This window comes from Macrobrachium nipponense, chromosome 16, assembly GCF_015104395.2.
Source record: "Macrobrachium nipponense isolate FS-2020 chromosome 16, ASM1510439v2, whole genome shotgun sequence".
NCBI lineage: Eukaryota > Metazoa > Arthropoda > Malacostraca > Decapoda > Palaemonidae > Macrobrachium > Macrobrachium nipponense.
In genome coordinates, this window is record NC_087209.1 from 1,651,284 (window position 1) to 1,668,047 (window position 16,764).

At 38.5% G+C, this 16,764-nt stretch overlaps 1 protein-coding gene across 1 annotated transcript in view; it reads left to right on the forward strand.

The window, feature by feature from the left end:
* The first annotated feature begins 5,483 nt into the window (after positions 1-5,483).
* LOC135195510 (probable transcriptional regulatory protein NAMH_0626) overlaps positions 5,484-16,764 on the forward strand; it is a 94,505-nt gene continuing 83,224 nt past the window's right edge. Inside the window, exon 1 of the mRNA XM_064221740.1 lies at positions 5,484-5,621. The gene's annotated coding sequence lies outside the window, so the exon portion shown is untranslated. The remainder of the gene's footprint in view (positions 5,622-16,764) is intronic.

Sequence of the window (16,764 nt, forward strand, 5' to 3'; positions counted from 1 at the left end):
TAAAAAAGGAAGGGAAAAGTGGACAGCACATGATTAGTGCGAATGACTTACGATTCTCTTCTGCCTGCTGAGTCCAGGTCTAATTTTGGCGGTTTCGTGTTTCTGTTGCTCTGCTACCAACGGCAAAGTCTGGAGTGAAAAAAAAAAAAAAAAAAAATGTTAACCATCTATTTATCTGCAGCATTTAACCCTGTTATACAATCATTACATAAACAAAGATTCTCAGTATTAAGCAAATGAATTGAAAATATATAATACATACAAGAATATCAATAACATGGCGTATGCTATTTGCAAAACCGAAGGCCTATAGGTCTAACGAAATCAGTACAAAATATAAAGAGTAAATCAATTTGGTCTAATGTCACTCCTTGAACGCCACGATCAATGACGACACACGAAACACGCATAAACCAGCAACTGGTTATTGTTGGTGTAAACAACCCACTTATCCTGGAATTCGAAAGTCACGTCCAGCATTGAATTTTAAAAATAATAACAGCAATGTGATCATGCTCGGTCGCTCTTCTGGTCGTCTAATGCATGTACTGTACGCGTTTCCTGTAATAAAGTTCTGCACAATTTGATATCGAATAAAACATGATTTTATGCAGTGGCTACACACACACACTCACTGACACACACTGACACACACAAAACGTGCGTGTGTGAGACTATACTCTGTTTTTTTTATTTTCATCTGTCCATCCACCTGTGGTGTTTGCGCATGGTAACACTGCGTCCCGGGCTTTACACTTTTGCCGGTCCCGGGCTTTAAATAATATCTTATTTCGAATATTAACGGTATTAGCGGTGTAATTCGCATACAGTAAATTATTAAAACACTTTTCAGTTGCAAATGTACACCCAGATATCCTTTTATTTACCTAAAACTTACACATAGAGTAACTATTTAAAGCCTGGGATGCAGTATTACCATACGAAATCACCACAGGCGGATGGACAGATAAAAAAAAAAAAAAAGAAAACAGTATAATCAGGCAGCCAAAGTCTGCACACGAAAATGTTCAAACGAGAAAATCATTTCGGAAACGTCTCTCCTGAACTTTCAGAGAATCAACAAGCAGCGAGTATATATATATATACATTCAAGGCGATCCGTATGCATCTAACCCAAATATTTAGATCACGACATGAACACCCCTTCGTAAACAAGCGCATTTGCAAGGTAATTGAAGGCAAAAGGGGTGGAGTGGATGTGATCCCGTGCGCCTGAATAATTCCGTTTGGTTGTTCCGCTTTTTCTTTTGATTTTTGCAGTTTTCGGAACATATATTTTTATCATTTCGTATCCAGTTGTGATTTTGTTTATTATTATTTAATTGTTTCGTAGTTATCTTTATTTTTTGCTCCTTTATTCCATTGTTACATGTATTTTTGTTTCCGTCTTTCATCGTAAACAGATTATTTTTGCAATTGTATTTTTTCGTGTTAATTGTTATATTTGCTTCCTTACTTAATCATTAACTCTTAGCGTAATAATATTCTTCAGTTGTTTACATATTTCAGTCTTTAATGCTTTTGTTAGCTCCTTTTGTTGCTGACTGGAAGGTCTTCGCTTGATTTCAGAACTACAATGGCGTGAAATTGTTTTTCATCTGAGGGATTCAGCGGCCGAAATTAATCCTGTCTTACCACAGCGCTCTCTCCCCAGCTAAGTTGTCTGTCTGTCTGTCTGTCTTGTGTTTTTGTTAATGTTGGTTTTGAGCATTTCTCTCTCTCTCTCTCCTCTGTTTATTGTTTTTGTTAAGAGCTAGCTTAGAGTGATTCTCTCTATCTCTCTCTCTCTGCACATTTTGTGTGGGCGGGCATTCTCACTTAATTACCGGTTTAGTATGAGTTATCGTCCTCCCGCTATATTCTTAGTAATATTCTTCATCAGGAATGAACGCTTTCAGTCACGAAGAAATTCTCTTCTCGGTAGAAAAAAAAAAAAAAAAAAAAAAAAACAAAAAAAAAACTGCCGCCGCCTCATCCCCTTGAAATGCCGTAAGTGGCAAGAAACGGCAGTTGCTATTTCCTTTTTTTCTCGCCAAGGAAGTTTTTTTTTTTCTCTCTCTCCCCTGCAGAGGACGATCCAACGCAGGACGTTGCCACAGAGACAATATTCCAGCCACATTTTCCCTTCAAGAGGCCGACGGTGGGGGCAAAATGGAGGTATCATATGGGATATTACATTCGTTTTTTGGGGTTAAGATTAGGCAGCGAGAGATTTCAGAGAAAATGGGATTGTACGACACCACGCCTTTTGAATTTAAAACTCGGTGCTCCAGTGTTGGCAATACTGAAAGCGTGGTGTGCTTCGGATGGGAGTTTGTGAGAATGGGGGTCTGTGACCACGTGTGTTGCAACGCCAGTTATTCATTAATAAATTAATGAATCAGTCTAAATATAATTTTGTTTGCTTCCCAAAGGTGATCGATGCTCTTGGCCTCAACCTTTCCCAATAATAAATGTAAATAATGATAAGGCCATTGCTTGGGATTCACTACATTATAACATTAAAAGCAGGTTTGGACACACATGAGAGAGAGAGAGAGAGAGAGAGAGAGAGAGAGAGAGTTGCAGCGGTGTTTTTCGAAAGCACCGAAGTATGTCATTTCCTCCTGTTTCTTATTCATGACGAAAGAAAATGATAAGTGCTTGTCAGGTTAACTAATGCTTTTCGCGCCGCCATCATTATGGATCATATGATAATGACCGCTGGCTTCCAGAATGTGGAGTTCCCTGCAATTTCCTGGATGAGTAAGAAGCAACAAGGTGGCCATGTCAGTCTATATTAAATATAAGCTGGTACATAAATGTAGGCTTATAAATGGATATTGAAACCGGGAGCGTAAAGGATAGTACTATATCTAGAGTAGAAATAGTCTAAAATCGTAATAAAAAGTTTAATATAATGGCAGGAGGGGAACTGATCATACTATTAACGTCTTTCATCTACAAAGAAAAATAACGGAAACCTCCAACAACAAACCTGGACGGTCGGTTGCAAGCAACGAAGACGCCATATCGGCGCCAGGAACCCAGCTCGGTAAGAACCGGTGTAAGAGAAAGAGACAGAGAAAAAAGGATATTTTGCAATTCTCATCAACTGTGGCCATTACAGACATCCCAAACGTGTCCCTACGAAGCGCAAAAAACACGAGAAATTGTCGCTTCTATCTTGAAATAGCGGATGAATAACCGCTACCACTAGACCGAGCATGACTCTCGTTATTGCAACGATTTCTCGGAATCACCTTAAATAACTCTGGACTAGAGAACGGCTCTGTCTCCCAACAAGGCATATCTTTCTTCTCTGAGGGTGAATAAAAAGACTCAAGTGGGTCTTTGTCATTGGTTCTTTCCCGGTCTGATTTATGGTGGCTGAATTACCTGGCCTGTTTAAAATGAGAAAGAAAGAAAGAAGAGGACGAAAATGAAAGATGCGCAAATATGCATGCGCACTGCGGCGTCTTGCGTATGTGTGATCCAGTGTTGGTGCATGACGTCTATACTATACCTATTCTGTACACATGAAAAGCTTATTATTATTATTATTATTATTATTATTATTATTATTATTATTATTATATTCCAAGACTGTTAAAAATGACTTCGTCACGATCCACTGTAGATTGTTGTTGTAATAAACGAAAAATAAATGCAATGGAAAAGAATTTAGACAAATATAGCTAAAAAAAAAATAATTTTATATAAACATACGCTCTCGTTAAGGGCAGTTGATAAATCATTATACCTAGAAGTGTAGGACGTACATCGAAATGATATATGCAAGGACGGCGTACCATAATTACCAATAAGAGTATCATAATCAACACAATCCAAATATAAGCTTCACATACCGCAAACTCAAGGACTTCGGCGTCACGTGTTCTGGTCAAGACTATAGACAAAGCGAATACAATTGATCCTCGGCAGGCAGAAAAATGTTAATTAACATAACTGGGCTTACGCTTCTTTATTCTTAGTTCAGAAGTTATTATAATTATTACTATACTAAATATTCAAGACCCAAGTTTTCAAGAACGGGATACCTGCAACGAATGAATGGACGCATCGCAGAGATAGGCCTAGTTGTCCAGAATAGTAAAACGGTTCAGTTATGGTTCTACGCGCTCTAGGCCTAGTCGCTCAAAAGTAACATTACCGGCTTTCTTAAACCAGTGAGCATCGATATTCATCGCACTCATACGAATCCGTTCCACAGCTTCGCCATGGGAGGAATAAAACATTTTTTTTTTTTTTTTGAGTGCTTGGGAGCGAGACTGAATATAGATGGTGCTCAGACAAGCGAGTGGTACAAGAATAATTTTCCCAGGCTGGTGCTCTGGAAGCAAGAGTCCTCCCTTTCTGGTATTATAGAGCCGAATGGAAGATAAATTGTTTTTGTGAAATTTAGGTTGTCAAGCCAAGGTCTGGGGCACTTTCAGCCACTCAGAGCTCGGGAGGGAGTGGTTGGACAGCGAGATAAAGAGGTTTCAGACCACAAAAGTGAAGAAAGGAAGCGGAAATGGAGGCAAAGTAAAAGGCCAAAAAGTGAGTGTAGTTAAGGGCTGAAGGATCACTTCAAACACTCTATACTACTAAATCCAGTGCGCTGTAGGTGTACAGACGGAAATACCCGCTAAAGAGGCTGTTAGACATAGACGACAGAGGTTGGAGGCATGAGCAGTGTTCCATAAACCTTAAGAAAAACACACTTGCTATGGCGACATAATGCGATTCCAAAAAGAAAGACGGGTGTCGAATGAAACACCAGGTAATAACAATTGCTCAGAAATGCCAAGCACTGTGTCCTACTCATACTAAATAATGGCGTGGCAGCCAAAAAAAAGAAAAGAAAAGAAAAGGAGAAATCTTGATGAGTGAGGTCTTGTGTGTGTGTGTGTGTGTGTATGTGGTTGTTTTTTCTGCTTCTCTCATTCCTCACACCATTTGCTAATCGGTACCTACATGTGTTCTGTCTGTGTACGACCACTCATAAATCATTTTGGTGATTTATACTATTGCCAAAGATTAATGACAGGTTCAAAACACAAACAAGGGATCGTGAACATCATAGACAATCCAATAAAGGAAATTGTTCTCGTGTTGTTGAACAAAACTAGACCGATATAGACCGATATAATACAACACTTACTTGGAACTCACAATTATATCGTTTAAGGTGTAAAGAGGAACTGTATATATATAAATGTAATGTGAGAGGACTTAAATAGTAAACTTACCATATGGAAAAGAAGTACAATGCAACAATTACGATCGGTGAAATGAAACCGCACATCAACGTGTAACACCACAATTGCTAATCGTCAACTAGACCGATGGTTGTTCGAATCTGGTTACATCCTCTTCACTAACAAAAATTCGTGAATTGCAGGTCAAGTCCGTTCGAACTTGAAGTACGAGGACAGTACTGTAAAACCATGGTCAGTGAAAGGGTGTTTGTAAATCTGCGTTGTTCTCTTACGCTAAGAATGGCTCTTTGGAAAGTGAACTCTAGACCCTGTTTCAAAATATTATGCGGGAGCCAACTTAAACTGGATTCCACCACAACGTTTACCAAATTGTCCAGTTAGTACTATATATCCAAGGTAAGGTAGTTTGGCATATATATTATTATTATTTTTTTTCGTACTGTTGTTTACTCTGGGTAGGACGAAATTTCGCAATCGAGTTACCAGATTTTCGGTATAATATAAATACAAGGTTATGCGTTTCGATTAAATTGATTTCGAAAATATTTCTTTTGGTGAGAGTTTCAATGCGACTATCGAAGGATGCTGAGAGAGACAATGTTCTTCCGTGTCAGATTAATCTTTTATTATTATTATTAATATTATTATTACATTATTTTATTGTTGCTGTTATTGTTTCTAAATTGTTTAATGCCTTGAAGCCTTAACTTATCTGCGCCATTTCTAATTTTATTATGTACATAATATTTGATTTGGGGTCTGTTTCAAGTGTATTTCCGTATGATCTGCTCGATTTGTCTTTGGTGTTATATAAAAAGGGGGTTCTGTTACATATTTATGCTATTCAGCAGCATTTTTGTAATAATAATAATAATAATAATAATAATAATAATAATAATAATAATAATAATAATAAGACAATCCCAATAATACCTTTCACATTCAACCAGTTTTACTGGTTGAAAATGAAAGCGAGAAGGCTTTAGAAAGCTCCCCACTGTTTTCTAAGCACAGTGTCGCACCGAACGACATCTTTATTGATGATTTGTTTTACGTAAACCATAAAGATAATAATAAGATTGTAAATGTGTTTACAACGTCACCATAACGTCCGAAGATCTTTATAAAAATGAAGGCATATGAAGATGGTGTTGACCTTTTGAAGTGATGGGCTTACTGAAGGTTGAAACAACTGGGGTGGGATAGAACTGGCCAAGTTACCAAATTAAGCGAGGAAAACTTACTTCAATCATTGAATTAAGACGTTGAAAGGAATATATAAAGTCGTGATCGTAGAGTGGGAGATAATTCCCTAGTACTATCTTATCGTTGAGTGAGAGATAATTCCTTAGTACTATCCTATCTGAGAGTGGGAGATAATTCCCTAGTACTATCCTACCTGAGAGTGGGAGATAATTCCTTAGTACTATCCTATCTGAGAGTGGGAGATATTAACCCTAGTACTATCCTATCTGAGAGTGGGAGATAATTCCCTAGTACTATCCTACCTGAGAGTGGGAGATAATTCCCTAGTACTATCCTATCTGAGAGTGGGAGATAATATCCTAGTACTATACTATCTGAAAGGGGTGGGTGGTTGACGAACCGCTTTGCATGGAGACGGCGAACAGGGAAGAACTTCCCATGCAAGAAATCTCCATTGCAAGCACAGGTAACCGGGACAAGCACACCAACCTGTCTCGGACATTGGGTACTACAAGCAGACAGGGGAGACTGAACAGAGGCCTTACGGGCAAGGGACGGGGATAGGCCCTTTTCGGGGAGTGTGGGTAAACATTAGTCTCACTGCAAAAAAAAAAAAAAAAAAAAAAAAAAACAGATGGAAGAGTGATCCAATGTTTTTATCTAGCACACGCTAGGAAGAACTAGGAAGAATAAAGACAGAACTAGAAGAGAGAGAGAGAGAGAGAGTTGGAACTAAATCCGAAGGAAGCAATAGACACCACGACATTAGTCTAAGCCTTGTGCTTGTGTGTGTGTGTGTTAATGTTTCTCATATAAAATGCGAAAACAAGGTATGAAAACCATTTCATAGTTCGCTTCCTTTAACGACTGTGCATTTTTTTTCCAGACGATTATGAATTAATTTAAGAAGAGTTTTTCACTGTCATTTTCGTTTCCAACTCTTTAATGCCAGTGAGCAAGAAATGTCATTTATGACCATAGACTTGTAACGACAGACAAGTAGACTTAATTACACAGCGTTTCTCTCGCTTTATTGCGTATCTGATGTGTTCTAGAGCCTCTACAACCCTCTAGATTAGAGGGTTCTAGATAGGGGTTTCTCTCAGCGTGGGCCATATTCATACTTGAATTGCTACTTAGTGTTTGTTATATTCACTGGGAACAGGATACTTGAATGAACGAAGGATAAAAAGAAAAGTAGGTACTCCTGTACAACCAGACACGAGTTACAACGCAATACAAGCGGAAGGAAATTTACTTACCACGATCCAAATATTAGTATCTGCACCTACTGGCAGTTCGGCAGCTTGTGGGAAACTGATGGTAACTGTCCTGTTCTTCCTTACATGTGTAACATTTACTTAGGGTTTTTTTTTCGACTGTCGAAGACTTGAAATCACCCGGATATCGAGAAAAGATCCCAAAGAGGCGACCTGCGTCACGCTCTGACTATTAGTACTACGTAGAAAAACATTTACCAGTTGGTAGACTTAGGCCAGTCGCAGGGATCCCATAGAAAAGCCTTAAATTTAGATGCTGGATGTGTACATGGATTCCTGGTTATCATATGAATATTTGTGAGTATTTTAAAAGTCAAATTTCTATCGAAATTATGATAGGCTTTGTTTTATAACTGGAGTAGGCGTTCTAAATTACAATAAAGTGTCCATAAAGTCCCAGTACCATTCTGAGCAATAAATACTTGTAATGGTACTGGGACTGTATGGACACCTTGTAGTACTAAGCAAGATTCAGTAACTCAGGATGTCCGTAAAAGGATTGAGAAACTGCTTCAGATATTAAGTAAACTAATCATCGCTTTAAATGCCTCTCTGAAGGCCGGAATTAAGCCTAGTTTTAAGGAGAAACTAACACTCGCACGCGAACATACTAATACCTAACCTTGTAAGATGCCTCTGTGCTAAAATTTAGCTCGCGTCTGCGGCTCTGCGCATGTGCTGGAAATGCAAACTACCTGCACGGTCTATTTGTATTCATCCACGGCTATTAATACGAATTTTGAGGTACTACGTATTGTAGTTAAGCTCTCGCAGATATCCATGATCAATAGCGTGTTCAGCGAAGACTCTTAACGACTTTTTTTTTTTTATTATTAACTGCGCCAAGTGAAGAAGAATATTAATGGTTAAACAGACTTTTGAGGCGTGCCTGCTTTACGAGATTGTGTGGAGGATGGGTCGGAATTGTCTAACCTTGACAACACGCAATATGTTGATACCATCCTTTTATCCTAAGTCTAAAAATATTCCGTAGACCTTGCTTTTAACTTTGTGAAGAGAGAGAGAGAGATCATTTAGTTAACAGGATATAACACACTTTCCGTTCGATAGAGGTCAGTGGTTGGAGGCAGAATTAAATGCATCAGGAAAATTTAAAATTATTTCTAACTGTGAAAATGCATTGATTAGGTCAGAGAGAGAGAGAGAGAGAGAGAGAGAGAGAGAGAGAGAGAGAGAGAGAGTTGAATTCTGAGGGACAGACAACTATTATATATCAGGGTGCTTATCCAATATCTCAATGGCATAGCCAAGTGGAAGGTAAATAAGTTGAGTTCAAACTTCAAACCACAGAAATACTTTCGATTCGGACTCTCAGATCTGCCAGTTATGAAGTGACTGTTTTTCTCAACTGGATCATGAATTGTGCTCTGTGTTTTCGGTGTTGCAACTTCCGGGCGATTTCGAAGAATTAAAAAAAAAAAAAAAACTCGGTCTCAATCGTAAGCAGTTCGGGTAAACATGGTGACGTATTACAAAGGCTGGTGCTTTCTGGCATCTAGAAGAGATTTTGCCGTCGAGAATTGCATTTAAGTCATATACTGATGTCACATACGTTTAAATATTATATATGTACATTCAGATATTATTAACGAGTACTGTACAGTTGTATGGCTTTAATTTGCCGTGCAATGATAGGTAACTCCCAAAAAGATGCCAGGAAAAGCTGCATATTTTTATTTAAAAAAAAAAAAAAGTAAAGCGTTCTTTTGCAACCCACTCCTACACACCAGTCACTCAGAAGAAATGCCCGAACCTCTCTCTTATAAGAATAATGCTAGCTTTTAAATCCCGGGAACTAATCGCTATGCACAATATGCTTGAAGGCATATACGCCCTGAAGTTGCAGCGGCGAGTGTTGGTGATCTTCTTCCCAGCTTGCTCCCATTTTTATATGGGGTCGCCGTTTCGGATGAGCCGTTTCCATCTATTTCTATCCTGCGCTTCTGCCTCATCAATTCCCTTTTCGTGTAAGTCTCCTCTCACGCAGTCCTTCCATCTCTTTCTTGGTCTCCCTCTTCTTCTTCTTCCTCGATATATATTTGTAAATCTCGGTATAGTTGGTTTACTACGATTAAACCAGGTTCATGCCAGTAGGGGCTATATTGGCCTAATGTAGCCCGTAAGTTTTGTATCATTGTCGTGGTTCAGACACACACACACACAGACTAGGGGGTTATAAGTGTCATCAGTACACTTCATGCGGTGCACTGTGGGCATTTGTAAGTAGTGGTTGCAACTCTCTTCGGCTCCTAGCTGTATCCACTTTTAGCCATACTCTCTCTCTCTCTCTCTCTCTCTCTCTGTAACCAGGTTCCTCTCTTCTAACTTGCAAATCCTTCTGGGAGCAACTGTAGGATTTAATCAATGGTATGATATGGAAGATCAAACAGTGAATATGGAATTTGCATTGTGATGAAATACATCTGATGAATAAGCTGTTAATTTGATAAATGGAGGTCCTGAGAGCGCTATTGAAGTAGTGCGGAACATGGATAAACCGCCAACAAGTAACTGATTGTCTGATTCGCAATACATCCGTTCAAAGGCGAAAGGAAAGTATAGTATTTCCTTTGAATTATCAGCCTATCAAAGTACCATCGATTCGAAGATCAGCCCGTTACAAAAACACTGCTTTTCATAACTGGATTATGAACGGTGCAAAATGTTTTTTTTTTTTTCGGAGAAATATCACTAATGGTCAGTGTGTTCAGCGGTGCAACTTCCGGTTGAATACTTTTCGGCATTATGATGCATAGCGATAAATTTCGAGGAATTAAATCTCGTATAATCTCTCAGTCGTAGGCAATTCGGATAGTTCCGGTGACGTATTGCAGTGGCTAGTGGTTTCTGGCATCTCGTAGAAATACATTAAGTACGCAATATTTATGTCACATATGGACGTTCATATATTATATGCATTCAAATTTTATACACGTGTAGTTTTAAGATGTCCTAGAATAATAAATAACTCCCAAAAGATACCAGGATACTCTGCATATGCCAAATCAATAAATAAAATTTAAATAAATAAATAAATAAGCGTTCTTCTGCAACCACTCCCACACACAACAAGCGCTCTCGGAAGAATTATCCGAATCGCTCTCACTTATGAGAAAATGCGATCTCTTAATTCCCAGGAACGGATGGCAATGCACATGTGTTCGAAGCATTTTACCGGAAGTTGCAACAGTAAACGTGGGTGATATCTTTGTAAATTACGGTAGTTGGGTTGTTTAGATTAAATCGGGTTTTATGTCAGTATGGGCTGTAGGCCTAGTGTTGCCGTAAGTTTAATGCATAGTATTACACACACACTGATGGAGCCATCCGTACGCTTCATGTGGTGCAGTGTATGTATAACTTTTTTTATTAGAAAAATATTACATATCATTTACATAAGTAAGATGTTACAAGAACTGAAGCGAGTTTGCAACTCTGCGCCTACATCTTAGTCTTATCACTTTCTCTCCGTTCCTGCTTCCTTTCTTCCATTTTTTTTTTTTCCCCATCTTCTAACTTTTACTTCTCAGTGCAACGGTGAGGGGTTTTCTCCTCGTCTTAACCTTTAGTTCCTTTTACTTCACCTCATTTACTTTCTGGTTCACGTTTAGCTTGCTGTCTAATCTATCTCTCTAGCTCTCTTCTTCACTATCCTAATCGGTCAGTGGCTGAAATTGCCCCAGTGCTTGGCTTTTCGGCATAAATTTCACATTCATTCATTGATGCTGAGGCATGATTGTCAGGATAGGGCCCTCGGCGAGGTTATAATCCTCAACCCACGGACGCGAAGCCATTATTATTCTTTCGCTCAGGATTCCTGGAAGTCTGCCGACTACAGTTCGTGGAACTATAGGTATAGTGAAAGAAAATGGTAATAGAAAATGTATCTTGTGTAACGCAGAGGAGAGAGAGCAAGCGTGCTCGTTCTTATTACATGAGATAGCAATTGGATAAACTTTGCTTTTTACCTTTATCTGTACACTGCTTACTAACCCTCTTCGAGGATTTGGGGACCTCGTGGCCAGCTGCTGTAACTGGTTTGAACTGGTACCGCTCTTTACCAGGCAGAGGTTCGGTGTATGTTGCCTCGGGATGCAGTAGAAAGTTGTTGCGGTCCTTCAACACGTTTCCCATGTCATTGGCTATAGTCTGAAAACGGCGAATTTCGCGTGGTCGTTGGAATGCGTCCATTTCGGCCGGATATTCTCGTTGGTATGGCCATAATCGCGAGTCTAATTGGCTGATCAAACGATTGATATTATCTCTCTAAGGTAGCCGTCATAGGTTCAATCATTTGCGAGTCAAATTTCTGCTTATAATACATTTATACAATTTTATTAACAGCAGTTCTGGGTATTGTCTTTCAACTGCCGCTTGGGTACAATTAATTCTAGAAGGATATTTTTGTGGTTGCTTAAGTAATCAAAATGAACAGCGTGATTGTTGATGACCATCGGTCTAACAAGCTAACCTGCTCATCTTCGGTGTTTAAAACTGGATGTACTCTCTTATTTTGATGCTGGATTTTTTTTCTTTTACAAACACTATGTTCACACAATCAAAACTTAACAGTATTTGGATGTTAGCAGTAGGTCATGTAAACAGTATGATACTTAAGCGTAGGCCTACCTAACAAACCGTACCACAGGATGGGTATTTGCGATCTTAGTACTAGTGAACCAATTGTCTGTATTGTAGTAACCTCTTTGCGGAGCTGTTAATATATATATATATATATATATATATATATATATATATATATAGTATATATGATATATATAAATCTCAATATACCGAACTCCTGACAAGATTTGCTTTCCACGATAGTGTAATGTGACCGGCCTGTTTAAAGTTAGTTTTCATGTTAGGCTATAGATTTTTTTTCAAGTCGAGTAGTTGCCATTTATCGTAAAATGTTCAGTGGAGCAAAATTTACCATAAGATGTTCAATTGTCGAAAAGAAACATGCGTAGGCCTATACTTAGTAGAAAACAGTATTCGCCAAATAAAAAATAATTTAGATACGCATTTTTTTTTACACCATCCAAACTTACAAAAAATTGTAGCTACTTCCACAAATATAGCTTATATTAGTTTATTACTGTTTATTTCAGCCATCAAGCAGTAAACGAAATTACCGCAAATTCCGACGGTATGGATACGTCGTTTTGCAATAGTTCACGTACCACAAACTCCTTTGATAGTTGCTATAGCCTCCGGATAAAGATAATGCCATTTCCGATTGAGAAATGGTTTCACCACCGTCCTAACTGTTAATATTTCCGAGAACTTTTTCACCGAAGCTTGTGTAATGGCCAGGCCTTGTTAGAGAGAGAGAGAGAGAGAGAGAGAGAGAGAGAGAGAGAGAGAGAGAGAGAGAAGAAGAAGAAGAATCGGGTTGTGATAATGATGGTTTCTCAACTAGTTACTTTGTTTATATTTTTATACTTGCGGGTTGTTTTGTTTTATTACTTATGAATATTCGACTACTCGGTTATCTAACATACGATGACATTTTTGAATAGTGATTGGAATACTCTCACTACAATCATGAAACGTTATATTTTGTTCATTAGTTTAAGATGTATTCATTTTCTTGGCGTGTCTCTACCGGGCTGTGGATTATGTTGTCAATGTTTTTTTTTTTTTTAATTTGTTTTCTTCGTGAGTGAGACTATGACACAACCTTGAATTTGTCACCCATTGTTCAGGTTTGTCATTGAAAGCCAGGAAGGAATGACATAAATCTTCTGATTGGTCCACAATTCTAGTATTTACGAAAATTTACTTAAATTATGGGATGTCTTCCTTTATACCCTTGGCAATTTTATGGTCTAGTTTCTTGTTTGATCAGAAGGATTCTTCACATGGCTTTTTTTTTTCTTTCTTTTTTATCGTCTCAGTTTTAGAGCGTTTTTGTCCTTGTACTTAGACCTATGATTTTGTTTCTCAAAATTTTTTTTAGCAAAACTGCTCACGTAGGCCTTTGCTTTTCTTTATTTTTAAAAAAGTTTTTCTTAACCGTTGTGGATCTCAGCTGAGTTAAAAATATGTTGGGAGAGACATGTTTGTAAAATGTACAATACTAAGAACTGGTGTATCTTCACAACTGAGGATTATTATTATTATTATTATTATTATTATTATTATTATTATTATTATTATTATTATTATTATTATTATTATTATTATATGAATCAATCATGTCAAGAAATCTTAAGCAATTCCGTACCCTTCATCTTAGCGACCGGATACTAGTTATCGTCATGTCTGGCTTTTATTTATCTATTTTTTTTTCTATAACGCCGGGCCGATGCCAGCCGTATTCACGACTCTCTCTCTCTCATACATATCTATATATTTGTCTATATCACACACACACACACACACATATAATATATATATATATATATATATATATATATATATATATATATATATATATATATGAGAGAGAGAAAGAGAGACGGCTCGATACAAAGACTGCTTTTAACCCATACTCAGAAGCTACCAAATGAGAGAGAGAGAGAGAGAGAGAGAGAGAGAGATAAAACAACTATAAAAAACCATATGATAGTACATGGCGGTTAGTCTGTATGATTATTTATGATTTCACAAAAAATGCGCGCGGCGTTTGAGAGAGAGAGAGAGAGAGGAGAGGAGAGAGCGAGAGAGAGAGAGAGAGAGATAAAACAACTATTAAAACCATATATACATGGCTTAGTCTGTATGATTATTTATGATTACAAAAGTGCGCGCTCGTTTGAGAGAGAGAGAGAGAGAGAGAGAGAGTGGCTTGTGTTCTTCCCGGAGGCGTTACCCTTTCGTTGACTCTTATAGTACTTGTGACACACATGCGTTTGTCCCCTTCCGCCGGAATGTTTCAACCACTCCTTTAACATTCCTGATTTAATCGTTTGAAATTCCTCGGGCTTACGGCCATTCGCTCAGGAACCATTTTATCCTGCGATCTGGATATGAACTATGATTAAGCGGTTTAAGGAGTCATAATCACAGCCACAGCTCCGTGCATAAACATTAAACAGGCCTATGCTCCATTCTGAGCACCCAGTAGTAGGCCTATGCTCCATTCTGAGCACCCAATAGTAGGCCTATACTCCATTCTGAGCAGCTTCCGCAGAGGGGATCCGGTAGTTTTCTGATCCTATCTCAGATATTTTAGCCAAAATATGTTCAACTAGTCACGACTCACGTTACTTATAGAAAGAAGGACTAGAAACCGTTTGTAACACACTTTTGTAACGCCAGTAAGCCTATGAAAAAAAAAAATAGTTGGTAATAAATTAATTGGAAATAGGTATCTTCCAAAACCCGTGGTGGTTGGTTTACTTATAAAAGAAAGGAACGGAAAGCATTTGCCGTACACTTCTATAACGCCAGTATAGGCCTATGAAAAAAAAAAGCAGTTGGTGATAGATTTATTGCATCTACTTCTCCCAAAACTGGTGGTGGCTGAGCCTGGCCTTGTGCCAGTGCGGTAAGGTGTGAAAGGGAGTAGTAGAAGGTCTGGTATGGACCTTCGGGCAGAGACCAATCATTATGGTCGACCCGGTCAAAAGCCCTAAAAATGTCAAAAGGAATGGAGCTTTTCCCTCATTGTTAAAACCTCTCATATTTCAAGGTTCTGTTTAGGTGCGTCCTCACCATTCTTTTTCCCGTCTTTTTCCACGCTTTGATAAATTGAGTAAGTCGGATTTGGGTTGTACTTCCAATATACATTTTCTTGAGAGAGAGGAAAAAAATGTTTACTCTAGCAATGTATCGACGTAATGTGTATCGAGGTTGTAACCTACAATTGGAGAGAGAGAGAGAGAGAGAGAGAGAGAGAGAGAGAGAGAGAGAGAGAAAATGTTGTCCGCCTCACCACCGGAGGGCTGGAGCGTAGGGTCAACGCACCTGCCTCGAGAAGTACCAACTAGCACCGAATTCTGAAAAACCTTATTAGTCTGGTGCTAAGGGAAATCAACCATCATATTTTCTGTCCTTCGTAATTGCAAGACATCGACGTTAAAGGCACAAATCCAGTTCTAATGAGGATTTAAGTGCTAAGTAAAGTATTTAAAAAAAAGGGGCCAACTGAAAACCTAAGGAAGGAAGTACCTTGGTCTGTAGAATGCCTTCAGGCACTAATGAATGGTGACACCACAACTTAAGAAAGTTACGATATCTGAATAGTTTTTTTTCCCCATCTTTTCGTGGTTTTTCTATTCGGCTGCAAACTCTGGATGCCGCGTAGTTTTCTATCATAAGCGGTCACGAGTACTACTCAGTTTTATGGCAAAGGCTACCGTATCGGTCTAGACATCTGAAATTCTGCGCTACCGCAAAGTAGAAAGTACGAATATGATTTAGTTTTCCTTATGTATGTCTGTAATGTCGAGTTGCGATTTTCTTTCTATCACATCTATTACCCTTTTCAGTTAAGTTTACATTTTTTTATATCATATTAACAAGAATGCCTTTGTTTTCATGGTAAATATAACATGTCTTTCATCGACTGCCCGGTACAAGGTTTTATGACAAAGATTTGATTACTGATTCCTCTTTACCACTCGTATGAAAATGGGTTTATGCCCTTGCTTGGGTGCGGTTCCACACCACCTTGTGGAGTAGTATCAGTTTTATTCAACCTAATGAACAACACCAACCCACGAATAAAAAAAAAAAAAAAAAAAAAAAAAAAAAAGTTTCGTACGCGTCAGGCGACCATAGAATTCTGTTCCAAATCTTTCCTAGCAGAAGCGACGGTGGCCCGACTCTTAGCTACTTCTGGGAGTGGAGTGCGGTTAGACAGCCCATGACAAAAACCGGTCTCCATAGATCTTACCTGGACGTGCTTGCAAAGGGCCGGAGGATGATGGTCGTCCATTTGGTAAACAGCAACCAATCGGTCCTGGTGAGGAAAACTAAATTGCTTACGGCGCACCGTGGAAGCAGTATAGGCTGATGCTTGATGGAGCCGAACACCTTTACATTTCTATATATAAAAAAAATTGCAGTCCTCCATCGCT